The 23,855-nt window shown below is 43.4% G+C and overlaps 1 long non-coding RNA gene across 2 annotated transcripts in view; it reads right to left on the bottom strand.

Annotated features, from left to right (window-relative positions):
* Nucleotides 1–20,423, bottom strand: part of LOC137383285 (uncharacterized) — a 160,428-nt gene extending 140,005 nt beyond the window's left edge. The window contains exons 1-2 of one of the 2 annotated variants that reach the window (XR_010977373.1): nt 20,252–20,423; nt 2,326–2,834 (exon numbers count right to left, since the gene is read on the bottom strand). This is a non-coding gene — a long non-coding RNA (uncharacterized lncRNA). The remainder of the gene's footprint in view (nt 1–2,325; nt 2,835–20,251) is intronic. The other variant, XR_010977374.1, reaches the window with a different exon arrangement.
* Between the last annotated feature and the right edge of the window lie 3,432 nt (nt 20,424–23,855).

Raw genomic sequence — 23,855 nt, 5'->3', positions numbered from 1 at the left:
TGATTTTATTTCACTACTGATGAATCTTGTCAGAAAGCGGACCCTCAGATTTGCTGCTCTGGACTGGATTCCCAGTTACAGGGGGTCAGAGACTGCACACATGTGGCAATCAGGATGCCCAAAAAGTATTCAGCAACTGAAAGGGATTTCACTCCATTAACGTTCAGCTGGTACGCAACCGCCAAAAGATTATCATGCATGTTTGTACAAGATATCCACAAAGCTGCTGTGATGCCTTCACCCTGAACAGTCAAGTTTCCCCACAGATCTTCGTACCTCAAAGCAGATTCAGCGGACGGCTCCTTAGAGACAAAGGGATACCCTCCAAGTACACGGCTGATGACACCTGAGCAGACCCATCACTGATGCACAGGAGAGGTACACCCAGAGCCACATGAGCACCAGTGGTCATTGAGCAAGTCATTGGGTTGCTGAAGATGCGATTCAGATAGTTGGACAGATAGAGGGGTGTTCTTCAGTATGTACCAGCAAGGGTCTCCAGAATGATTTTCGCCACCTCCAGCGTGATGCCACTACCAGTCGCATCTTCCCCTCCCTTCCCCTGTCAGCATTCCGAAGGGATCGTTCCCTCCGCGACACCCTGGTCCACTCCTCCATTACCCCCCCCCCCCCCCACCTCGTCCCCGTCCCAGGGCACCTTCCCCTGCAATCGCAGGAGGTGTAATACCTGCCCATTTACCTCCTCTCTCCTCACTATCCCAGGCCCCAAACACTCCTTTCAGGTGAAGCAGCGATTTACTTGTACTTCTTTCAATGTAGTATACTGTATTCGCTGCTCACAGTGTGGTCTCCTCTACATTGGGGAGACCAAGTGCAGACTGGGTGACCGCTTTGCGGAACATCTCCGCTCAGTCCGCAAGCAGGACCCTGAGCTTCCGGTTGCTTGCCATTTCAACACTCCCCCCTGCTCTCATGCTCACATCTCTGTCCTGGGATTGCTGCAGTGTTCCAGTGAACATCAACGCAAGCTCGAGGAACAGCATCTCATCTACCGATTAGGCACACTACAGCCTGCCGGACTGAGCATTGAGTTCAATAATTTCAGAGCATGACAGCCCCCCATTTTACTTTCATTTTTAGTTATTTTTTCTTCCTTTTTTTTAAACTTTCCTTTTTACAATCTTTTTTTGCATTTATTTCATTTCATCTTAGTTTGTTCAGTTTGCTTACCCACTGTTTTTTTCAGGTTGTTTTTCATCAGGTTTGCACTTGCTGCTGTTCAATATTCAGTGTATTCACACCTAATCTGTACTAATGCTTTGTCTTTCAACACACCATCAACATATTGTTTGCCTTTGCTCCGTGACCTTTTGGTCAGCTATGTGGCCTGGTCCAATCTGCACCTTCTCCTTTGTTATCTCTTGCCCCACCCCCACCTCACTTGTTTATAATCTGTGACTTTTCTAATATTTGTCAGTTCCGAAGAAGGGTCACTGACCCGAAACGTTAACTCTGCTTCTCTTTCCACAGATGCTGCCAGACCTGCTGAGTGATTCCAGCATTTCTTGTTTTTGTCTCCAGAATGATGGTGATTTGCTGTGCCTTGCACAGCAGAGGGGACTGGAGCTGCAGGAGGAGGAAGGTGATGACCACTCTAAGGAGGAAGAGCCTGAAGCAGTGAGGCCTGTGGCCCTCATTTAGCTGCCAGGGATACTCAGATAGACGGATTCAGGCATATTTCAGCTAATCTGAGGCAGTGTAGCACCTGAAACAACAATTTTAAGCCCACTGTGCACCCCTGCCCTCACCGCCCAACAAAACGTATCCCCACAGTCAATATTCCATCCCTCTCTGATACCCCATGCCCATCTTTAACTCTTATCATACTATTTTTCACAAGGCAGAAGGCCACTTGACAGGCAGCAATGGACAGACAGGAAATTGGAGCTTTGAAATAAAGTTTAGGCTTGATAAACATGGGACATAAATGTGACAGTCTTAAACACCCAAGTGAACATCCTTGTGCAAATACAAATCCTTTCCCTATTATCCTATTTAGTGCAACCCTTGTGGCTTTAGCAGAGCTCAGGGCAGGTTGCTCATCCCCCTGCTCTGCCTGCTCAGGTGCTCTTGGCTGACGTTCTCTGGGTTTTGGAGTCCATGAGGCCCTTTGTGCAGGGCAAACGCTGCCATCTTGACAGGAGGTAGTATGTGGGGCTCTGACTGGGAATGGAGCACGTGAGAGAAGACCTCACTTCCACGTGCCCTTTCATCACCTTCCCTGTTAGCCAAGAGCAGGAGAGCACTTTGCTGCACTTCAGGTGAGGCATTGAAGAGCCAAGGTGAGGCTTTCCTGCATCTTACTCAAGGTAGCAGCCCGAATTTGCAAGCCATTGATCAGGGCAAGCATGCCCTCTGTTGTCTGCCGCGTCTCATGCTCCACGCAGGTGGCCACTCTTTCCGTGGACGGTAGTGTGAATGCCTGAGACATCATGGCACATGTTAGAGATGGAATCCTCCAATCTCTCTTCATTTTCCAGCTGCACTGCGCACAGTCTGACAGGACCTCACACATTTTCCGCTGCTCCAGAATTGCCCTCTTTGATGAACCACAGGCTCAGCATCTATGCCCAGCTGAGCAGAGCTTGGATGATCCTGCACCCTCCAGCAGGGACTCTCCACTGCTGTACTCTCTCCAACACATTCTCCTGCAAACTTGTGATTTGTGCTTTACCAAGTGACAATCCAATTTGTTGGCTCCACTGAGGTGTGTGTATTTGCACTGGTGGAGGATGCACACGAGTTGTGTGACAATGCTTCCTCAGGAGTCTTCATCCTCCTCCATTGGCAGCTGCTCAGGGATGTTTTGGGACCTGTGGGAGATGAAAGACATGAATTAGAACTAACCAGATGAGAGGGTTCTAAGTCATCATAGTGCAGATCATCATATTTCAGTGGCTGGTGACATACAGTCTACATGACTGAGTGTGTATTTGATATTTAATTCTGTCAACATGCCGCTGGGAGACCCACATCTCTCCATCCCCAATGGTCAGGCATGTGGAGACCTGCCTTATCTCAGCACTTCTCCTCTGCTGGTGTCAGAGTGGCTCTCACTGGAGGGGGAGGGCCACCTCTGGTTCCCTGGTGTTCTGTGCTGTCTTGTACAGCGAAGCGCAAGACAGTGAGTCGGGTGTGGGGGGAAGCAAGCGCGAGAGGGAGAGAGAGGAAGAGAGAGGTTAACCTGTAAAAGGTGGTGTGCTGGTCTGAAGAGTGATGTGCAGGAAAAGGCCAAGGTGAGGGATTTGCACTTGAATGTGCCATGCCCCTCACCTTTCCTGCCCTGATCAGTTCATTAAACCTCTTCCAACACTGTATCCAGCAGTGAGGAACTACAGTCCTGCTGCTGACCTCCTCTACCACTTCCAGCCATGCCTGCTTGTTCTCTGCAGCTCCCTTCTTCCTCCCATCCACAGGGAAAAGAACCTCCCCCACAGGTCCTTGCAGTTGCACTATGATGTTCAGGGATACTTCAGAGAACTATGGTGCAGTCTTTCCACGTTGATCATTTGTCCAGCTGCTGGCTCAGTTCTTACTCTTCTGGAATGCTTCCATTCAGACCCTCGCAGGAGCCCTTTAAATGGTGGAGCTGAAATAGACTACAATGCATCATCATCATGCCCACCCACTCTAATTGGTTGGGAAAACCAGAAGTCAGATGCAAATGTCATGGCTGAGCTAAAGAGCCACTGACAAGCACGTTTGCTAGCCTCCCCCGCTGTGTGCAAGTCGGAATGTTAAAATTCAGCCCTCCATATCTGACAACAGAGAGACAGTTGAGGGGTTGAGAGAGGTGGTGAAAAGTTAGTTCTGGGTGCTGTCAGCATACATTTAAAACCTGACCCCGTGTGACAGTATGCAGATGAAGAGGAGGAGGGAATCAAGGATAAATCTTTGAGGGACTTGGAAGGCATCAGTGTGAGGTGGATAAAGGAGCCATTGTGGGAGATGCTCTGGTTCAAATGGATAGGCTAGAATGGAACCAAGCAAGGGCAGCCCCAGTGAGCTGGACACCGGAGGAGGGTGCAATTAACCCTGTCGAACGCTGCAGAGAGGTTGAGCAGGATAAGGGAAGATATTACACCACAATCACCGAGGATGTCAATTTGTGCTTTTATATTAAGTAAACGGCCCACGATTCTTTGTTTGGCAATTGTATGCAAGCAGAGGTGGTTCTGATTTTATCAAGTGCCCATCATACTCTGTTCTGTATGGTTTGCTTACAATGCAATGAGATAGCTTAGAAATCAAACCAAGTGATGCATTGCCTTGATTTAACCTGATCTCTTTGGAAAAGACTGAAGGAGTATACTTGCATAAGACAGAGATCTTGTCTACAGCACAACAGCATATTGTTGTTACACTCCCTGACCATTTTACAACACTTGTAGATAAGGTGGAGTGAGAGTCAATTTCCATAACAAGGTGACCATACTACTTCAGGGAACAGCAGACACCAATGGACCCAAATAAATATTGAATTTATAACAGTGCAAATCAAAAATTTAATATCAGGGAGGGAAAACTGACCAACGTTCCTACCTAGTGTGTATGTGTGGACAATGCATGAATGCAGATTCAGTCTTGGGTGTGATGCACCCTCCCCCATTGATAACTTGAAATAACACTGAGCCACAACTGCAGTAAGTACGTGTGCACCTTTAATGAGACAACTCTTCAACTTATTTGCCAAAACTTGTACATAGAAGCTTGGGTCGGAGGCAGTACATTTTTAAAATGAGTCTAGAAGTGGAAACCGTTTATAATAAGTGGTGCATATACAGGAATATGGGACTTACTTTAAAGGCCCCACTAGGTCAAGATTGAAGGCAGGCTAGCACTCTACTGTCCTGTGTGCCAGTTCCCTGGCACCATGCTGCTCCCGGGCCAGCTTCACGGAGGCAGGATGGGGAAGACTTCAGGGCATGTAGCTGATTAAGATAATTATAAGGCTACTTTAAGCCAATTAAGGGAGGTCAACTGGGATTTTCCAGTTGGCCTCCAGGCTTCCACAGGTGAAGGGGGCCAGTCTAACTGCTTGGAGGCAGCCTCCCGGAGGCAGGCCAGGGGCCAGCACTCCAGGAGGGCCGAGTGGCCCTCCCTGCCTGGCTGGGTGCTGCAGCAGTCACCCTGTAGAGGGACCCACCCCACTCCTGTCATGGCCTGGCTTCAAAACCCATTTAAACTTTTAAAAAAAGTTGGAGAGAGGGCACCTCTATTTTGAAGCACTCTCTTACTAACCTTCCATTGCAGCCTGCTGCTCCTTTCAAGCTAGAAGGGCTTGGACTGTCCCTCCAGCTTTGAGAGACTGCCCACCGTCCTTAATTGGACAATGAGCATGGCCTCTGACTATTAATTGGCTGCACTGGGGAAAATTACAGTGTGGGCTTCTGACTCATATTTCGGCCCGACGGTGGGGTTCAGAAGCCCCCAGAGAAAATCCTGCCCCATGGAGTCCACAGTAAACCTGCACAGAGTTTTAAAAATCCTACTTGTATTGTGTGTCAGTTTCATTGCCTGATGTTACATTGAGATTGAAATATGACCAGACTGTAGCCTGTTAACTTAATTCAGGTACAGATTGGTCGCCAGCTGATTCTTTGTTGCAATTCATGGTTAACCATTAAACAATGGACTCAATTGATTTCTTTATATAAACAAAATACTGTAATACAGCTGCAGTTTGGATCTGACACTAAAATTACTTGCTCTAACCAGGGATGTCTTGCTGCAATTATACAGGGCCTTGGTGAGGCCACACCTGGAATATTGTGTGCAGTTTTGGTCTCCTTATCTGAGGAAGGATGTTCTTGCTATAGAGGGAGTGCAGCGAAGGTTTACCAGACTGATTCCTGGGATGGCGGGACTGACGTATAAGGAGAGATTGAGTCGGTTAGGATTATATTCGCTGGAGTTCAGAAGAGTGACGGGGGATCTCATAGAAACCTATAAAATTCTAACAGGACTTGACAGGATAGATGCAGGAAGGATGTTCCCGATGGTGGGGGAGCCCAGAACCAGGGGTCATAGTCTAAGGATACGGGGTAAACCTTTCAGGACTGAGACGAGGAGAAATTTCTTTACCAAGAGAGTGGTGAGCCTGTGGAATTCGCTACCACAGAAAGCAGTTGAGGCCAAAACATTGTATGCTTTCAAGGAGTTATAGCTCTTGGGTCTAAAGGGATCAAAGGATATGGGGGGGAAAGCGGGAACAGGTTACTGGGTTGGATGATCAGCCATGATCGTGATGAATGGCGGAGCAGGCTCGAAGGGCTGAATGGCCTACTCCTGCTCCTATTTTCTATGTTTCTCTGTTCCATAGGTCCTCTACTGAGACCAGAGAGGGAAAAGATCAGGATTTTTGCACAGCCATGACTTGCAACAGCACTGAGTGTACAGTGTGAATCCTGTGGCAGGTTGAACAATGTCTTTTTCAATTTACTTTTAGTTTGTTGTTGTCAGTGAAGAATTAATTGGAGGACACATATTACCCACAATCAAATTTAGCCATGGTTCTTTGGTGTAAAAGATGTGAAAGGTCTTTTAAAGATTTTTCAGTGGAACAGAAAGTGCTCTTTACTGAGAAGCCGAGGTCATAAAGAGGTAGAATTAAACAGCTCGACTTCATATTGGTCTACAGCTCTTCCCTTGTAGCCCAATGACTGGCTCTTAACAAACTCAGCATTGTCCTCCAAACGGCTAATAAATGACAACTGTGTTCAAAGGTAATTGCAAGGCTCCTTCTTGCAGTTTACCACTCTGAGAAAACTTAAACACATCAAGTGAACCCTTTGTGTAAAGGCTTCAGACCCTGGCATTCAAGCAGTTTGAATACAGAATGTTCTCTCTGTACCAGGGCATGTTAATGTGCATTATTATGAGCTTTAGATAATCTCAGTAACCAGCTTTTTCTTGTTCGAGAAAAGGTATTTCAATTCAGATAAAGTCACAAAACAAGGAACCGATTTAGGGAAGTATGGAATAACTGAGTTACACAAAGAGCTTAATGAGGAAGCAACCAATAAACACAGGGTGGTTTGGAAAATATAAATGCTTTGTCGCTTGCTTCTGGTACTTTTTATGCGCACTTTAGATCTTGCAGTGCAGTTCACATCAATAGATCTGCATTGATTGTGTATAAAATAGCCCCGCTACCATATATCGTAAATTGAGGCAACTAGCATAGATATATTTAAGGGGAAGCTTGATAAACACGTGAGGCAGAAAAGGAAAAAAAGGTTATGTGGATAAGGCGAGATGAAATAGAGCAGGAGGAGCCTTGTGTAGAGCATAAACACAAGAATGGACCACAAGGCTTGAATTTGTGCAGCTCTGAGAAGTTATGAGAAATTGGACATTCCAAATGGATCAGATCATTTAGGTCCTCTGCAGGCGTGCAAATTGATCTGTGTCATATAATTGTGCTTTGCAGCTATTAGCAACAGTCATATCGAACGACGCAGGTGAGGAGGTGTGAAAAAGATTGGGTGCTGGGCGATTGGGGTTTCTTAACACTATTTTTCCCCTCTTTTTTTTTTGGCTTCAGTATTTTAGACTATTCTCCCAGATGAGCCCAAGCATCTGGTATTCCAGGAGTCTTTTCACTTGACCAGATATCTAGGTAAAATTATGAACAGAAAATATACGAAATACTCAGACCAGGCAGCATCTGTGGAGATGTGCTCTTTTACAGGTGCTGCCTGGCCTGTGCAGTAGCCCCAGCATTTTCTGTTTATATTTCAGGAGTTCCAGCATCTGCAGTATTTTACTATTGGTATCTAGGTAAAATTCATAGGCTGCCCAGGGAAAAAGAGCACCCTCTCCAGTTTTATTGTATCGAACCAGTTTTGTCGCGCACCCTCCTACAAAGAATGTTGATAGAAAAAAACTGTTAGAATGGGGGTGGTTGGGGTGGGTGGGAGGGAGGGTGTCTGTTGGCTGGGGGAAGAGGAGGAGAATTTATTTTTACACAGTGAGTTGTTACGATCTGGAATGCACTGCCTGAAAAGGGTGCTGGAAGCAGAATCAAATGGTAACTTTCAAAAGGGAATTGGATAAATAGTTGAAGTGAAACAAATTGCAGGGCTATGGGGAATGGGCAGGAGCAGCAGATCTAATTGGATAGCTCTTACAAAGAGCCAGCACAAACACAATGGGCCCAATGGCCTCCTTCTGTGCTGCATCATTCTATGATGTCTCCTTTGTCTTCAGAAAAGGTGCCAGAATAACATTATGCTGGATGTTGACTTAAACTTCGAATTCGAACAAGTTCATTAGACAGCAAAGAACAAGTGGAAAGTGGCAGCAACATGATGTTTTTAAACAGGAGTTAATAAGCTTTGCTGGCTCAAGTATTAGAACATAATAGTTTGCAATTATAGTGCTAAACTATGATGCAAATTACTTCCTTACATGGTGGTTTAGTTTCTCAGCAGCACATCTGTCAGAAGTAATCCCTTTGAAAGCTCCAAGACATACTTACCTAAACAAGGCAAGCTGATAAATTTCTTCAAAAAGAGAGACTGGGGCTAATGAATTGAAATAACTTAAAATGTCAATATTTGTTACAAAATGCTTGTGTTTGAATTGAATGGCTTGGTCTCTCCCTCAGGCATCTCTCTTAGAACAACTACTGCAGTAAAATGTATCAAATCTAAACTGCAAGAGCCCTTAGAGAGGGAGTGAATACTGATTTTAAAACACTTGTGTAGTATAATAGAATTAAAGTAGCTAATATAACACTAAAACTTAGACAAAAATGGGAGGTTTTATAAATAAAACCTTTTTTTTTGCTAAGTGTGGGTTATTCATACAATTTCTCTGTGCATATTCTACAAGTTCGATTAGTGTGGTATTGGTGTAGGCCTGGGGAAGACACACTACACTTAAAAACTATAGGACAGTGAAAGTCTGGAAGTTAAAAAATAATTTCATTTGTTAATATATAACATAGAATTACATAGACAATGCAGCACAGAAACAGGCCATTCCGCACAACTAATCTGTGCTGGTGTTTATACTTCACACACGTCTCCTCCCATTCCATCTAACTCATCTCAGCCTATCAGCATATCTTTCTATTCCCTTTTCTCATGTACTTGTCCAGCTTCCTTTTGAAAGGATCCAAGCTATTTGCCTCAGCTGCTTGCTACAAGTTCCAGATTCTAACTGAGTTCCGAAGAAGGGTCACCGACCTGAAACGTTAACTCTGCTTCTCCCTCCACAGATGCTGCCAGACCTGCTGAGTATTTCCAGCATTTCTCGTTTTTATTTCAGATTTCCAGCATCCGCAGTATTTTGCTTTTATTTATTAATTATCTTGTATTTATGGCCCCCAGTTTTGGATTCTGTCACAAATGGAAACGTTCTCTTCACATCTGCCCTGTTCAACCCATTCATAATTTTAAATCAGGTCTCCTCTAAATCTTCCCTCTTCGAAAGCAAAAACCCCAACCAGACAGACAAACAACATAATTAAGGAATAACACATTCAAATTTTCAAAATTGACCTGCCTTCTTCTCCAAAAAGGCAATTTCAACATATATTTACAAAAATACATATTTTTTCTTAAAGGGGTCATCATGCACTAACAAAAATATCCATTAAATGTAGTAAGACAGTAAACACAGGAATACTAGCAAAAAAATTTGGCACCGAGCCATATAAGGATATATTAGGACAGATGACCAAAGGTTTGGCCAAAGAGATAGGTTTTAAAGAAGGATCTTACAGAATCACAGAATCCTTACAGTGCAGAAGGAGGCCATTCAACCCATCATGTCTGCACCAGCTCTGCGAAAGACCAATTCCCCTGTCTTCTCCCCGTAACCCTGCACATTCCTCCTTTTCATATAACAGTCTAATTCCCTTTTGAATGCTTCAATTGAACATGCCTCCATCACACTCTCAGGCAGAGCATTCCAGACCTTAACCACTCGCTGCATGAAAAAGTTTATCCTCATGTCGCTTTTGCTTCTCTTAAAAAATACTTCAAATCTGTGCCCGCTCGTTTTCGATCCTTTCACAAGTGGGAACAGTTTCTCTTTATCTACTCTGTCCAGACTCCTCATGATTTTGCATACCTCTATCAAATCACCTCTCAGCCTTCTCTTCTACAAGGAAAACAGTCTTAACTTCGCCAATCTATCTTCATAACTGAAATTCCTCATCCTTGGAACCATTCTCGTGAATTTTTTCTGTACTCTGTCCAATGCTCTCATGTCTTTCCTATAGTGCAGTGCCCAGAACGGGAAGCAATACTCCAGCTGAGGCCGAACTAGTGTCTTATACAAGTTCAACATAACTTCCTTGCTCTTGTACTCTATGCCCCTATTAATAAAGCCCAGGATACTGTATGCTTTATTAACCGCTCTCTCAATCTATCCTGCTACCTTCAATGACTTATGCACATATACACCTAGGTCCCTCTGCTCCTGCACCCCCTTTAGAATTGTACCCTCTTTATTCTATAATGTCTCTCCATGTTCTTCCTACCAAAAATGAACCACTTCACATCTCTCTGCATTGTACTTCATCTGCCACCTGTTTGCCCATTCTATCAACTTGTCTATGTTCTTTTGAAGTTCTACACTATCCTCCTCACAGTTCACAATGCTTCCAAGTTTCGCATCATTTGCAAACTTTGAAATTGTGCCTTGTACACCAAGGTGGGTATATGGAGATAGGTCGCAGATCAGCCATGATCTCATTGAATGGCGGAACAGGCTTGAGGGACTAAATGGCCTACTCCTGTTCCTATGTAGCGCTTTTCTCAATGCTCGCTTTTCAATGCCGACAATTATTCTTGAAAATCATTCAATTGCTTATGACAAACTCTACACAGTGCTGGATCGGGAAGATAGATTTGCTGAAAAGAAAATCTTCCCGTGGAAAAAAAAATGGTGCAGCAATCACAGTGAAGCATTATTCAGATGTACGCATCACTGGCAAGGTCAATAATTATTGCCCATCCCCAGTTGACCTGCATTGTTGGGGGTTTGCCTTCTAGAACCACTGCAAACTGGTGTGTCCACTTTTATTCCTGCTATTCTTTTGTAGTGGTTTGATACAACTGAGTGACTTGCTAGATTACTTCAAAGGACAGTTAAGAGTCAACCACATTTTTGTGGGGACTGGAATCTTAAAAAAAAAGTCTTAAAAAAGGTGGGGAGAAAGGTAGAGAGGTTTAGGAAGGGAATTCCAAAACTCAGGGCCTAAGCAGCTGAAGGCACAGCCACCAGTGGTAGGGGTGATTAAAATTGGGGATGCGCAAGAGGCCTGGACGAATAATCCAGAGAATGTAAATTCAAATTCCATCACAGCAGGTTTGAAAATTTAAATAGTTTAAAAATTTAAAGTCGAAAAAAAGTTGATCAGTAAAAGTGACCATGAAGCTGCCCGAAAAACCCAAATGGATGATTAATGTTCTTTTGGGAAAGAAACCTGCCACCCTTTCCTGGTTTGTGACTCCAGACCCCGCACCAATGTGGTTGACACCAATACAGGAGTATTGAACCTTGGTTAGACTGCGCTTGGAGTTGTGTGTGCAGTTTTGGTCCCCTTACCTTAGGAAGGATATTATTGCCATAGAGAGAGTGCAACGAAGATTCACCAGACTTGTTCCTGGACTGTCCTATGAAGAGAGATTGGGGAAACTAGGCCTGTATTCTTTAGAGTTTCAAAGAATGAGAGGTGATCTCACTGAAACCTACAAAATACTTAAAGGGATAAACAGGGTAAATGCAGCTAAGATGTTTCCCCTGGTTGGGGAGTCTAGAACCAGGGGACACAATTTCAAATAATGGGGAGGCCACTTAGGACAGAGATGAGGAGAAATTTCTTTACTCAGAGGGTTGTGAATCTTTGAAATTCTCGACTCCAGAGGGCTGTGGAAGCTCAGTCATTGAGTATGTTTAAAGAAGAGATTAACAGATTTCTAAATACAAATGACATAAGGGGATATGAGGTAAAGGCCTGCTACCCAACCCGAACCCGATGGGACCCGACGACGTGTCAGTTTCAGGTCGGACACGCTCCATCACCAATAAGTGGCTCCACTGTTAATTTAATTTTTGGATTAGAAAAGGTGATTTTGTTTGTTGCTGATCTGCACAAGCTTAAAATAACTAAGTGAAAAACGGAAGGTAAGATAACTGATGGTCGGGCCGGGTCGGGTGCGGGAAAAAATGGAAGGACTCAGGCCGGGTCGGGTTCGGGTCGGGGTTTTTTTTGCAGACTCGAGCAGGCCTTTAATGAGGATAGTGTGGGAAAGAGGCACTGAAGTGGATAATCATCCATGATCGTACTGAATGGCAGGCAGGCAGACTTGATAGGCTGAATGGCCCACTCCTGTTCCATTGTTCAAACTGTGTCATTGTGTGGCTAATTCCATTCCCAGCTGCCCATTAAATGATGGAACATATGACCAGATTTACCATTTATTGTATAAGTCTCAACACTTTGGTTAGTATCAGATAATGAGTTTGTTTACATGCTGACTGGTCAGTTTGTGTGTCTTGATATAACCACTGCCAGCTACTTTTGACTCTTACAGTCACCAGACAGTATTTGAAGAGTTCTAATTGTCTGACTTACTTTTGTCCTATGGAGGAAGTAATGAATGTGAGTGAACAAGTGCAGGAAGCCAACAGAACACTGACAATCTATTGGATTATATCCCCTCATTAAAGAAGAAATTGTGGGGTTTTAATGATTATTTAAACGGTGTAACACGAAAACTTAATTTTAACTAAGTTATCTGAATTGTCACCCTGCTTGTGATAAAAATACGTTACATATTTTATCAAAAGTACATAGGACAAAGGAGCAGAAGTAGGCCATTTGGCCCCTCTAGCCAGCTGCACCATTTAATAGATCATGGCTGATCTGTTTGTGTTTCGAAGTCCACACTCCCATCTACCCAATAACCTTTGATTCCCTTGCCTAACAAGAATCTATCTACCCCCGCATTAAAATTATTCAATGACCCCGCCTCCACCACCTTCTAAGGCAGAGAGTTCCAAAGTCGCACAACTCTCAGAGAAAAAAAATTCTCCTTATCTCAGTCCTAAAAGGGCAGCCCCTAATTTTAAAACAGTGCCCCCTAGTTCTGGACTCTCCCTCAAGAGGAAACATTCTTTCCACATCCACCTGTTAAGACCGTTCAGGATCTTCTATACTTCAATCAAGTCTCCCCTCACTCTTCTAAACTCCAGTGAAAATAAGCCCAGTCTGTCCAACCTTTCCTCACAAGACAACCCGCTCATTCCAGGTATCAATCTAGTAAACCTCCTCTGAACCGCCTCCAACACATTCACATCCTTCCTTAAATAAGGAGACCAAAACTGCACACAGTATTCGAGATGTGGTCTCACCAATGCCCTGTATAACAGAAGCATAACATCTTTACTTTTATTTTCAATTCCTCTCATAATAAAGGATAGCATTCCATTAACCTTCTTTATTACTTGCTGTACCTGCATACTAACTTTTTGTAACTCGTGCACTAGAACACCTAGATCCCTCTGCATCTTGGAGTTCTGCAGTCATTCTCCATTTAAGTAATACTCTGCTTTTTTGTTCTTCCTGCCAAAGTGAACAACTTCACATTTTCCTACATTATACTCCAACTGCCAGATTTTTGCCCACTCACTCAACCTATCTATAATTGGTCTGCAAGCTCCTTATGTTCTCTTCACAACATACTTTCTTACCTATCTTTGTGTCATCTGCAAATTTAGCTACCATGCCATTGCTCCCCTCATCTAAGTCATTGATATAAATTGTAAAAAGTTGAGGCCCCAGCACAGACCCCTGCGGGACTCCACTTGTCACATCTTGCCAATCAGAAAAGGACCTATTTATGCATACTCTCTGTTTTCTGTCAGTCAGCCAATCTTCTATCCGTGCTAATATGTATCTATAAAATTTCTGGGTTGGGAAATAATCAACTTTAAGTATGATTTGATGAAACTAGCCATAAGGACATTAAATCAATTTTAAAAACTGCAGTAAAGTTCATCTAAACCTTTCATCTGAATCATGTGGTTAACTCTGCTTCTCTTTCCACAGATCCTGGTGAGTATTTCCAGCATCCGTAGTATTTTGCTTTTGTATTAGCTGACTGACAAAATAAGTAAAATCAAAAATAACACATTCACCAGCCAAATGTTTGATGTTTTCAGCTAGGAATAGAAAAAGGTCAAAATTATTCAATTATTCTTGTCAAATGGATGAAATATGTACTGAATCTGTATTCCAGCAGCATGCAGGCTAATTCCAGCCCTGATAATGAACATTGACCCATTTGCTTCCTCCATCTGCATCTGGAGACCTCTCAGAACATGAACTGATCTCTAGACATCCTTTAGATTGGTCTTATGGGGCATCAAGCTATGGGAACCAACAGCAGGAACTGATTTAATTGTCCAATTTTAATTTGCTTTGTGCAGTGAAGTCAGTCCTCCCTACTACCAGATGCAGAAAGATTATTTGTGTGTGTCATGCAGGCTCCCACCTACCAAGTATGAGGCATATTAATTTTGCCACATGGACATTAAATTTCAAATTGTTGCTGGGAAGAGAAGGCCTGTTACAAGGAATTGCCAGACCCCTGGTGGGAAAGACATTTTTGCATATTAGCAGACAGTGTTGGAACAAAGGAGCTATCCCCTGCTCCCAGACAATACACAGAACAGACCTGGCCAAACCAGTCGGTCACGTGATCCCCCTGCTGGCCAACTTCAGAAGAAACTACTTTACTCAGCGACTGGTGAAAATGTCAAACTGGCTACCAGATGGAATGGTTGAGGCAAATAGCATAGATGCTTTTGAGGGGAAGCTAGAGAACGCAAAAGAAGGGTAGATTGATAGGTTGAGATGAAGCAAGGTGAGAGGATGTTTGTGTTACCAGAAATACCACCATATCCCTATTAGGCCCGAATAGCCTGTTCCGGTGCAGTAAATTCTATGTAATTTAAGTTTTTGAGGCTCTTTGGTGCTTGGCACCAGGGCTATGACTGAAAACCAACTAGACTCTTTCAGATATAAACACAAGGAAATTCATTATAAACTGTAATCTTCAATATTTGGTGGGATGGGGAGGGGGGTGGGGGGGGGGGGTGAAGCAAATTAATGGCTATCTCAAGATTCTGTTACTAAATATTCTTCAGTTTCAAGTTACCAATTTTATTTACAATGACTAGTTATAAGACTTCTATACAATTAGGGCTAAAACCTCAGGACATTTGCTGACAACTGTTTACGAATAAGCCTTAAAGCATGAAGAATGATGGACTATATTGATATTGCAGTTTGCACAATGCAGTGGTACAAAGGAAATGTACATGCCCCTCCTTTGCCACTGCTAACCAGAATGCAATTCTAAAGAATAAATGTCCAGTTAATACAATGGATTTTTGTTTTTTTCTGCACACAATAATACCTTATCACGCAGTAAAATAAATCTTATACACATGATCACTACATGTTTACTTCCTCTTTCCCTATTGACTACCATAAATACGTTTTGCAGAGGTACTTCTGCACTTATGACCTGTTAGATAACTGAAGCACTAAGAATTACATAAAATGCATCTTTTACATTTCTGTGTTTACAAGTGGGTCACAAACTTTCAAATGAATGAATATTTAGCAGCAAGACTGCCCATGGATTTGATGTCTTATATTTAGGGAGCACCAGGTAGCTCAGACTGAGTGTTGATATCAAGACCAGGATGTCCTCAGTTTCGACCCTGGGAGGGTTCACTCTGCCTATCAATTCAAGGTGCACTAAAAGGAGTGCTGCATCACAGGACATTGACTACAATACTCATCAGTCTACCACAATAACAAAGACAAAATGCTGGAAGTACTCAGCAGATCTGGCAGCATGTGGAGAGAGAAACAGAGCAAATAGCCAGAACTTTATGCAGCCCGCCCCCAACCCCAGGGAGCGGGCTGAAGGAGGGAGGGAGACCAAAATCGAGTGGGAGGCAGAGGGGTGGAGGGTGCTGTTCCCATTGCCTACCTACCCCTGCTATCATTTTACAAGCATGACAGGGGGTTTGAAAATGGCTCACCCGCCCCAACCCAATTGAAGCCCTCAAGTGGCCAATTATTTATGGTATATTAGCAGCAGCAGCCGGGCACTTCCTCAATTGAGGAGGTGTCACAGTAATACCAGGCAGCCTCCTGATCGGGCACCTTGTGCCCTACAGAGGGCACCCCCCCCCCCCCAGCAGCACAAGCAGCCCCTGATGGAACACTTCCCACTGCTCTCCTGAACGACCCCACCCCATCTCGGCGCCAGACAATTGTCCCGGCAAAGCCTAAAACCCCAACAACCTTTTCGATAGAGCATGGCTACCTGCCCCGAACCAGACCAGACCCGCGATATGTGTTGGGTTCGGGTTAGGTCTCTCTTCCGGGCTCGGGTCAGGTCAGGCTGGGTCGGACACAGTGCTGCCTTTTGTTCAGGGAGGGAAAAGCCTCGAAATTTGAACAGCCAGGACATCAAGGCGGGAAACGTGAATCCGGACTCCGCACTAGTCTGCAGTGAGCGAGTGAACGTCTCCATTCCATTGAAGATAGAGCACAACCTCTTTGATCGAATGAACTTCATTCTGGTACTCAGGTCGGGTTGGGTTGGGCACGGGAAAAAAAAAAATCAAAGGACTCAACCGGGTCGGGTTTCAATTGCATACCCGAGCAGGCCTTTACTTTTTGGGGTTGGCAACCATGATGCTGCTCTGGATTGGGTGCAGTCCCAGCAGTGGCCACCACTCCCAGTGGTTCCTCAGAAGGAACGAAGTCCCACCCAAGGCCAATTAAGGGCCTGCGCCACGCAAAAAAAAAAATCACCTAACTTTTCAACTGGTGGACAGGCTCTTTGTTGCCATGAATTCCAGCTAATGTTTCAGGTCAACGAAAAGGTGTTCAACCTGTAGATGTTAACTCTGTTTCTCTCTCGACAGATACTGCCTGACCTGCTGAGTATTGGCTGCCTTTTTTGCTTTTATTTCAGATTTCCAGCATTTGCAGTATTTTGTTAAATCGATCACAGTATCTGTTCTTGGGCAGCAACAATTTGCATTTATATAACACTTTTAACATGGTGTAACAACCAAGGCTGGAGGAGTGCACTGTTAATTCAGTCCCACTTCTCCATGGGTTACAACATTTTAAAATTTTCCCACTTAATGAAACAATCACTCAGATACACTATTTTTCCAGAATCGAACACACTAACCAGGTTTCTTTATTGAATAACAAAATCAGATTATAAAACAAGTCTTAACTGGTAATGAAGTAAAAATATCACAGATTACATTTTATATAATGCAACATTAAATTTTAAAAAGTCCCCTTTCTACCCTAAACAAAATTTTAGTCACTTTTTATCTTAGTCCCTTCACACTCACACACACCAGTTAACCGAAAAAATAAAAAAAGGATGTTTAGATCAGAGCTCTATTACAAACAAAAACTACACACCCGGGCAGATCACTTGACCACCCTGGAAAAAAAATAGCAGATGAGACACGCTGCACAAAACTAGCACACAGTCCAACCTCCGAGCACATGCAGACAGGTCACCAGAGTCTTCCAGAACAATTCTCTTCAGGTGGCATTAAAAAGTAACTTAGTAGGCCTTTCTCAAATACAGGAAAGAAGACAAATCGACACAGTGAACTTCACAGAATCTTTTAGGGAATTGCAGGAAAGGAAGCTGGGTTGTAGCCTTTGGTTCTTCCTTGGAATTCTCTCCTTCTACAACAGACTTGACTTTATAAACATTCAGCAAGAATCTGGTGTTTTCCTCCAGAAGGTAAACATACACTGACACACAACCAGAAAACTTGTCAGTTTTCTGCAGACCCAGATGTGCTCTGCTACTACTGGGCTTGTCCAAAGATGCACTTGCGACTTTTCCGCCCACTTCCAGGGATTCTGCACGAAGCCTAACCCGAGCCACGTGACAATTAGCGACATTGTTTCCAATCTGTTTCCCTCAGTGCCCTCGTGATTAAAAAACATTTATCCAGCTTAACTAAAAATTCCTTTTAAAAAATATTTTTAACAAAACACTTTCAGAACAATGGTAAAACATTCCAAGATGCATCACAGGAGCATTCTCAAACAATATTTGATACTGAGACTTCTAAGAAAATACTTGCACAGCTTGGACAATAGGATAGGTTTTAATAAAAGCAAAATACTGCGGATGCTGGAAATCTGAAATAAAAACAAGAAATGCTGGAACCACTCAGCAGGTCTGGCAGCATCTGTGAAAAGAGAAGCAGAGTTAACGTTTCGGGTCAGTGACCCTTCTTCGGAACTTTGGATAGGTTTTAAGATGCTCTTGAATGCCCGAGAGACACAGAGAGGCAGAGTGGTTTTGGGAGGGATTTCTAGAGCTTAAGGCCTAGGCAGCTGAAGGCACGTTTGCCATTACTGGCCGATGAAAATCAGTGATGCGAAAATTGGGGACGCTCTTTACTATTCTGAATTGCTCCCATGGAGATTTGTATTTACCAGGATTAATGTCCATGCTACCTTCTTTGCCATGTGCCTAAATTTTACATTGGGCGGGAGGACCCACCCACTAGCTGAAAAGTCGGTGGCGAGACCACCTCTGCTGGGCCAGGGGAGCTATGCTGGGATTTATCGCTCCCCAGGCCCTTAATTGGTCTTGGGCGGGACTTGCACCTCCTTGAGGCAGGAAATCCTGCCTAATGGAACTGCCAGCAAATCAATCAGCCTGCTGACAGCTCTCAGTCCCAACAGAGGCATTGGGAGCAGTAGCACTAGCTGGGACTACACCCAGCCTCAGAAGGAAGAGGAAGGAGAACGTTATGCGTTGAGGGGAAAGGGAAGGTGGCGGAGGGGGGAAAGGGAAGGTGGCGGAGGGAGGAAAGGGAAGGTGGCGGAGGGGGGAGAGGGAATATTATGCGGAGGGGGTGGTTGGGGCTTCGACAGTGGCCCTCCGTGGGGCACAGGATACCTGATCAGGATGGCCCCCCACCCCCAACCCCAACATGCAAGAAGGCTACCTGGTTTTACCAGGCGTGGTTGTTGGGCCTTTGCTGTCCGGCCACCATGGGTACAATACCAGCAGCGGCAGGAGAAGGCCCTGAAACGGCAAGTTAATTCGCAGGCAGGCCATTTTTCACCCCCGCCCTGCGTAGAATTGCAGCCGAGGTGTGAAGACGGTGGGAGCGGCACCCCGCCCCCTCTCCCACCACCACCACCACCAGCCCCATCATTGCCGGGGGGTGGGGGGGGGGGGGGGGACCATTAAATTTCAGCCATGGTGAATTCAAGATAGCAGCATGATCCAACTCATACAACATAATAGGAAGTGCATGAAATCATCCTCTAGAATTGTAATCTCTATGTTCAAACTAATGCCCATTAAAGTTCACCATGGTGTACTTTGGAACGTAAAATCAGGAAAACAGAATGTCAGGTTCAGTCCACTTGTCACAATTGCTCATGGTCCATATAAAATGATCTACTGCACAAAAGGATTTCCATACAATAAAATTACAATTCATTTGCCAATTCACATCACAAATGTTTTTTCCCCCCAATGTGACTGCAACGTCAAGGAGAGAATTGATAGCTTGTATCCATAAAGCAGAATAAAAATCACTCCAGCAAGTTAAGCGCACTTCTGATGTAAACATGCAGTCATTTCATTAAGACAATTTGGGATTTTAAAATACTAATAATCTAATCTAATGCGTTCAAACAAAACACTTGCAAATTACCATCTTAAAAAAATGATTCCGAGAATTTGCGAATCTTTATTTAAAGGGGATGAAACATCTTTGTTTTAAGCAGGAGATTTCAAACTTTTAAAAGCAGAATATCATGGTTGGGTCTTTATTATATCACATGTGAGTGATTCGTATTTCCAGAGATGAGAACCAGTAATGAACAACTTGGAGGAATGTATCTTCAAACATTTTCGCAGGAACACACAGACCCAATATGAAAGATCTTTCAAAAGAATCACGTTAAAGGAAAACACTCCTCAAATATTTACAAACACTGATTACACCAATAGCAAATACATAATTTTTAAAGTTTAGGCAGGTTGCAAAACAGACTGGTCAGCGAAAAAAAAATGCACTTTGCAATAAACAGCTTGCACAAGAATACAGACTCAATGAAACAATAAAACTTATCTTAGCGGAGCAAATACTTCAAAACCCAAACACTTACCTGTGTTTGCTGCACGCACTGTCCTTCCAGCCAGACTCCTCCTCAGATTTTAAGTGCCAAAATTTAACGATCACAAACCTCTTAAACCAAAACTCCAGTCATATCCAAACTTCCTCTGACTTCTCCTTGCACTCAGTATTAATATGAGAGGTCACCCTCTCCTCTCTCCAACACCACCACAACTTTCAGCCCACCAAATCTACGTCCATTAGCTTTCGGAAATTACTTTTCTCCAATCAGAAACGACAGCCAGTCCATTTCTAATTCCGGTTGGCTAACAATTATGTCAATCATCAAATAGCTGCTAACTTTGGAATGTATCCAGTTCCCTGCAATATTCAAAGCAGTTTTTTTAATTTTCACTCACGAGTGCTAGTTTCTTACTGCTATTGAAAATACCAATCAAACGTTATGTAGCTATAATTATCAGATTTATCTTATTTTATGAACCAGGATGAGTAGTGCCTAAAACTTTATTATTGGGGCAAAAAAAGATTTACAAAGCTGACATCAGAAGGGAGTGGGTACAACCATTAGGTGTTATGGGCAGGTGGGTGATGGTGTGGCTGCTTTCCCCTGTTCACCTCCCGACTGACGACAGGCAGTGTTTTTCTGTTACTGGTGTTTCAACACCTGTGTTTTACTTACCAAATAAACAGAGTGACAGGTTTACTTGCAGGTTTAAAACAGTAGATTCACTATTTATTAAACAATATTAATTCTCTGAAATATTCGTAACACCACTCACGCATATACTCACTCTCACATGCACTCTCAAGAGAAGATAGATTGACGGTTAAGAGTTCAAGGTGTAAAATTCTGTCATTGCAGGGAAAACCTGTGAGATCCTCTCAGAAGGTGAATTTTACAGTTGTAGGCCTGGTTGCTGGTTGTCTTGTGCTGGGCTGTTGCAGCCTTCTGGCAGTCCACTTTGAGTTGAAAACAGTGCTGATGGCTTAGTTCAATTCTCACAGGTAAGAGAGTAGTTTTTACAAAGGCACTCCCTTGTCTCTGCTGTAGCTGGCTTCCAATTTGTCTCAGTAGGGTTCAATTGTGTTGGTTGGAACTGATCCCTCTCTCTCTCTCTTTCCCTCTCTCTCTCAGCCTTGCTGGAATTCCAGATGGCATTAGCTGTTTTTCTGTGTGGCTGACGAGAGACCAGCCTGATCTTGATGTCTGGCCAGACCCCACTTTGTTCCTCTGAACGATTACCTTTTAAAGTGAACTTACAAGTCTTAGTTCTGCCCATGTTCTTGCTGGGCTGCACAGTGGCCTTTTAATGGCTCCATTTTGAGGATATGAGGGCTTTTAACACTCCATTATAGTGAAGGTTATTTGGTGATGAAAAGACAGGGAGAAGGCCTTTGCCAAAGTTTGTTTGCATATAGCTCACATCCAAGTGTCTGTCTTTTTTCCATGTCGACAGAGTTGATTGGTTTGGTTGTCAGTCTTGGTAGACAATGAAAGTAGATCACAGTGCAGGAGGTGGTATGAGTCATGACTTGTCTTCCATTTTGTTGACAACCAAAGTCCAAATCTTTTAAAAAATTATGAAGGATTTCAATACAATCGTGGTAGGGAACTTGTTTCCACTTGGAGGAGTCCAAAACCAAGGCCCATAAATATAAGCTATTCACTAATAAACCCAATAAGTAATTCAGGAGAAACTTTGTTGCTGAGATTGTGACTGGAATGTGAAATTTATTACCACATGGAGCGATTGAGGTGAACAGCATAAAGGCATTTATGAGAAACTAGATAAGCACATGGGGGAGAAAGGAAGAAAAGGAAGGCTCATGTGGAGCATAAGTGCCATCATAGACCAGTTAGGCCGAATGGCCTTTTTCTGTGTTATAAGTGCTATGCAATTCTATATATTTGTTGAGCAGCAGTGAGACTGGGAGAGATAGGACCAATGAACAGGTTAACTATGAATAGATCGGTGTGACTTTTTTTTAGTGTGGTTATCTTTATAATTCCAGAAAATCTGTTGTGCAAGTCACACCATTTCCCCTATCGAAATGTAGATTTTTTTAGTCTAGTGTGCGATTTATAATTTGTAGTTTTCAACTTATCTTCCATTTTACAGGGACTTCACTCTTGCCTCAGCTTATCTGCTGCTGAAATCCTCATTCATGCCTTTGTTACCTCTAGACTTCACTATTCTAATGCACTCAATGCTTGATGTCATTTCAAAACTCTACTGCCCTTGTTCTTCCTTGCATCAAGTCCCATTCACCTACCACCCCTGTGCTCACTCACCTACATTGGTTCTCAGTCAAGCAACACCTTGTTTTCAAATCTCTCCATGCCCTTGCCCCTCCCTATCTCTGTAACCTCCTGCAACCCCACAACCCTCCGAGAGATCTAATCTAATTCTAATTCATCTAATTCTAGCCTCTTGAACGTCCCTGCCTTTAATCGCTCCACCAGAGGTGGCTATGCCTTCAGTTCCACGCTCTGGAATTCCCTCCTTAAACCTCTCCAACTCTCAACCTCTCTTTCGTGCTTTAAAATGCTCCTTAAAACCTACCTCTTTGACCAAGTTTTTGACCATCTGTTCTAATATTGCCTTATATGGCTCTGTGCCTAATTTTGCTTGATAATGTGTCTGTGAAACTCTGTAGGCTGTTTCATTATGTTAAATGTGCTATATAAATATAAGTTGTTGTTTATTTTCTGGAATACTTTATTCATTCAATTCTTCAGTCTGAGTGTGTTTCCAAATATAATGTAACAACTTGTATTTATATGGTGCTTTTAGCCTAATAAATTCTCCACAGTATTTCACAAACAGATGGTGAGTAGGAGAAGGGGGAGTTAGGACAGGAGTTAGCGTGGAGTGGTTAAGCAGCAAATGAGGTAAGATAACAATGTCAAGCTAAAAGAAAGCACTCACAAAAATGTAAGGAAAAGTGGAAATTCATCAGACTGGGAGAGTTATAAAAAAGCAACAAAGTGATACAAAGAATGTAATACAAGAGTACAAAAAAATTGCAAGGGCTATCAAAGCTAAGAGCCAACTTTTCTTAAATATATTAAGAGAGAGAATGGTGTAGGGCAATGCGGGCTCAATAAAGAAGGAACGAGGCAAGACTGTAGTTAATAAGGCAATAGCAGATTTACTAAATGAGTACTTTGCACCCATTTTCATAGTGAAGGAAGAGGAAAAAAATACCAGCGTTACATAGAAACCTAAAAATAACTCAAGGGGAGGAACTTACTGGATATACTATAAGTGGTGGCGCAGTGGTTAGCACTGCAGCCTCACAGCTCCAAGGACCAGGGTTCGATTCTAGGTACTGCCAGTGCGGAGTTTGCATGTTCTCCCTGTGACCGCGTGGGTTTTCGCCCCACTGCCAAAGACTTGCAGGTGATAGGTAAATTGGCCATTATAAATTGCCCCTAGTATAGGTAGTTGGTAGGGAATATGGGGTTACTGTAGGGTTAGTATAAACGGGTGGTTGTTGGTCGGCACAGACTCGGTGGGCTGAAGGGCCTGTTTCAGTGCTGTATCTCTAAATAAATAAATAAAATGACAATATGGTAATAGAGAAAATAATAGGACTTGAGATGGACAAGTCTCCATGACCTAGTGGGCTTC

This window comes from Heterodontus francisci, chromosome 24 (genome assembly GCF_036365525.1).
Source record: "Heterodontus francisci isolate sHetFra1 chromosome 24, sHetFra1.hap1, whole genome shotgun sequence".
NCBI lineage: Eukaryota > Metazoa > Chordata > Chondrichthyes > Heterodontiformes > Heterodontidae > Heterodontus > Heterodontus francisci.
The sequence above is the reverse complement of the archived record's forward strand: the minus strand, read 5'-3'. Positions and strand labels throughout refer to the sequence as shown.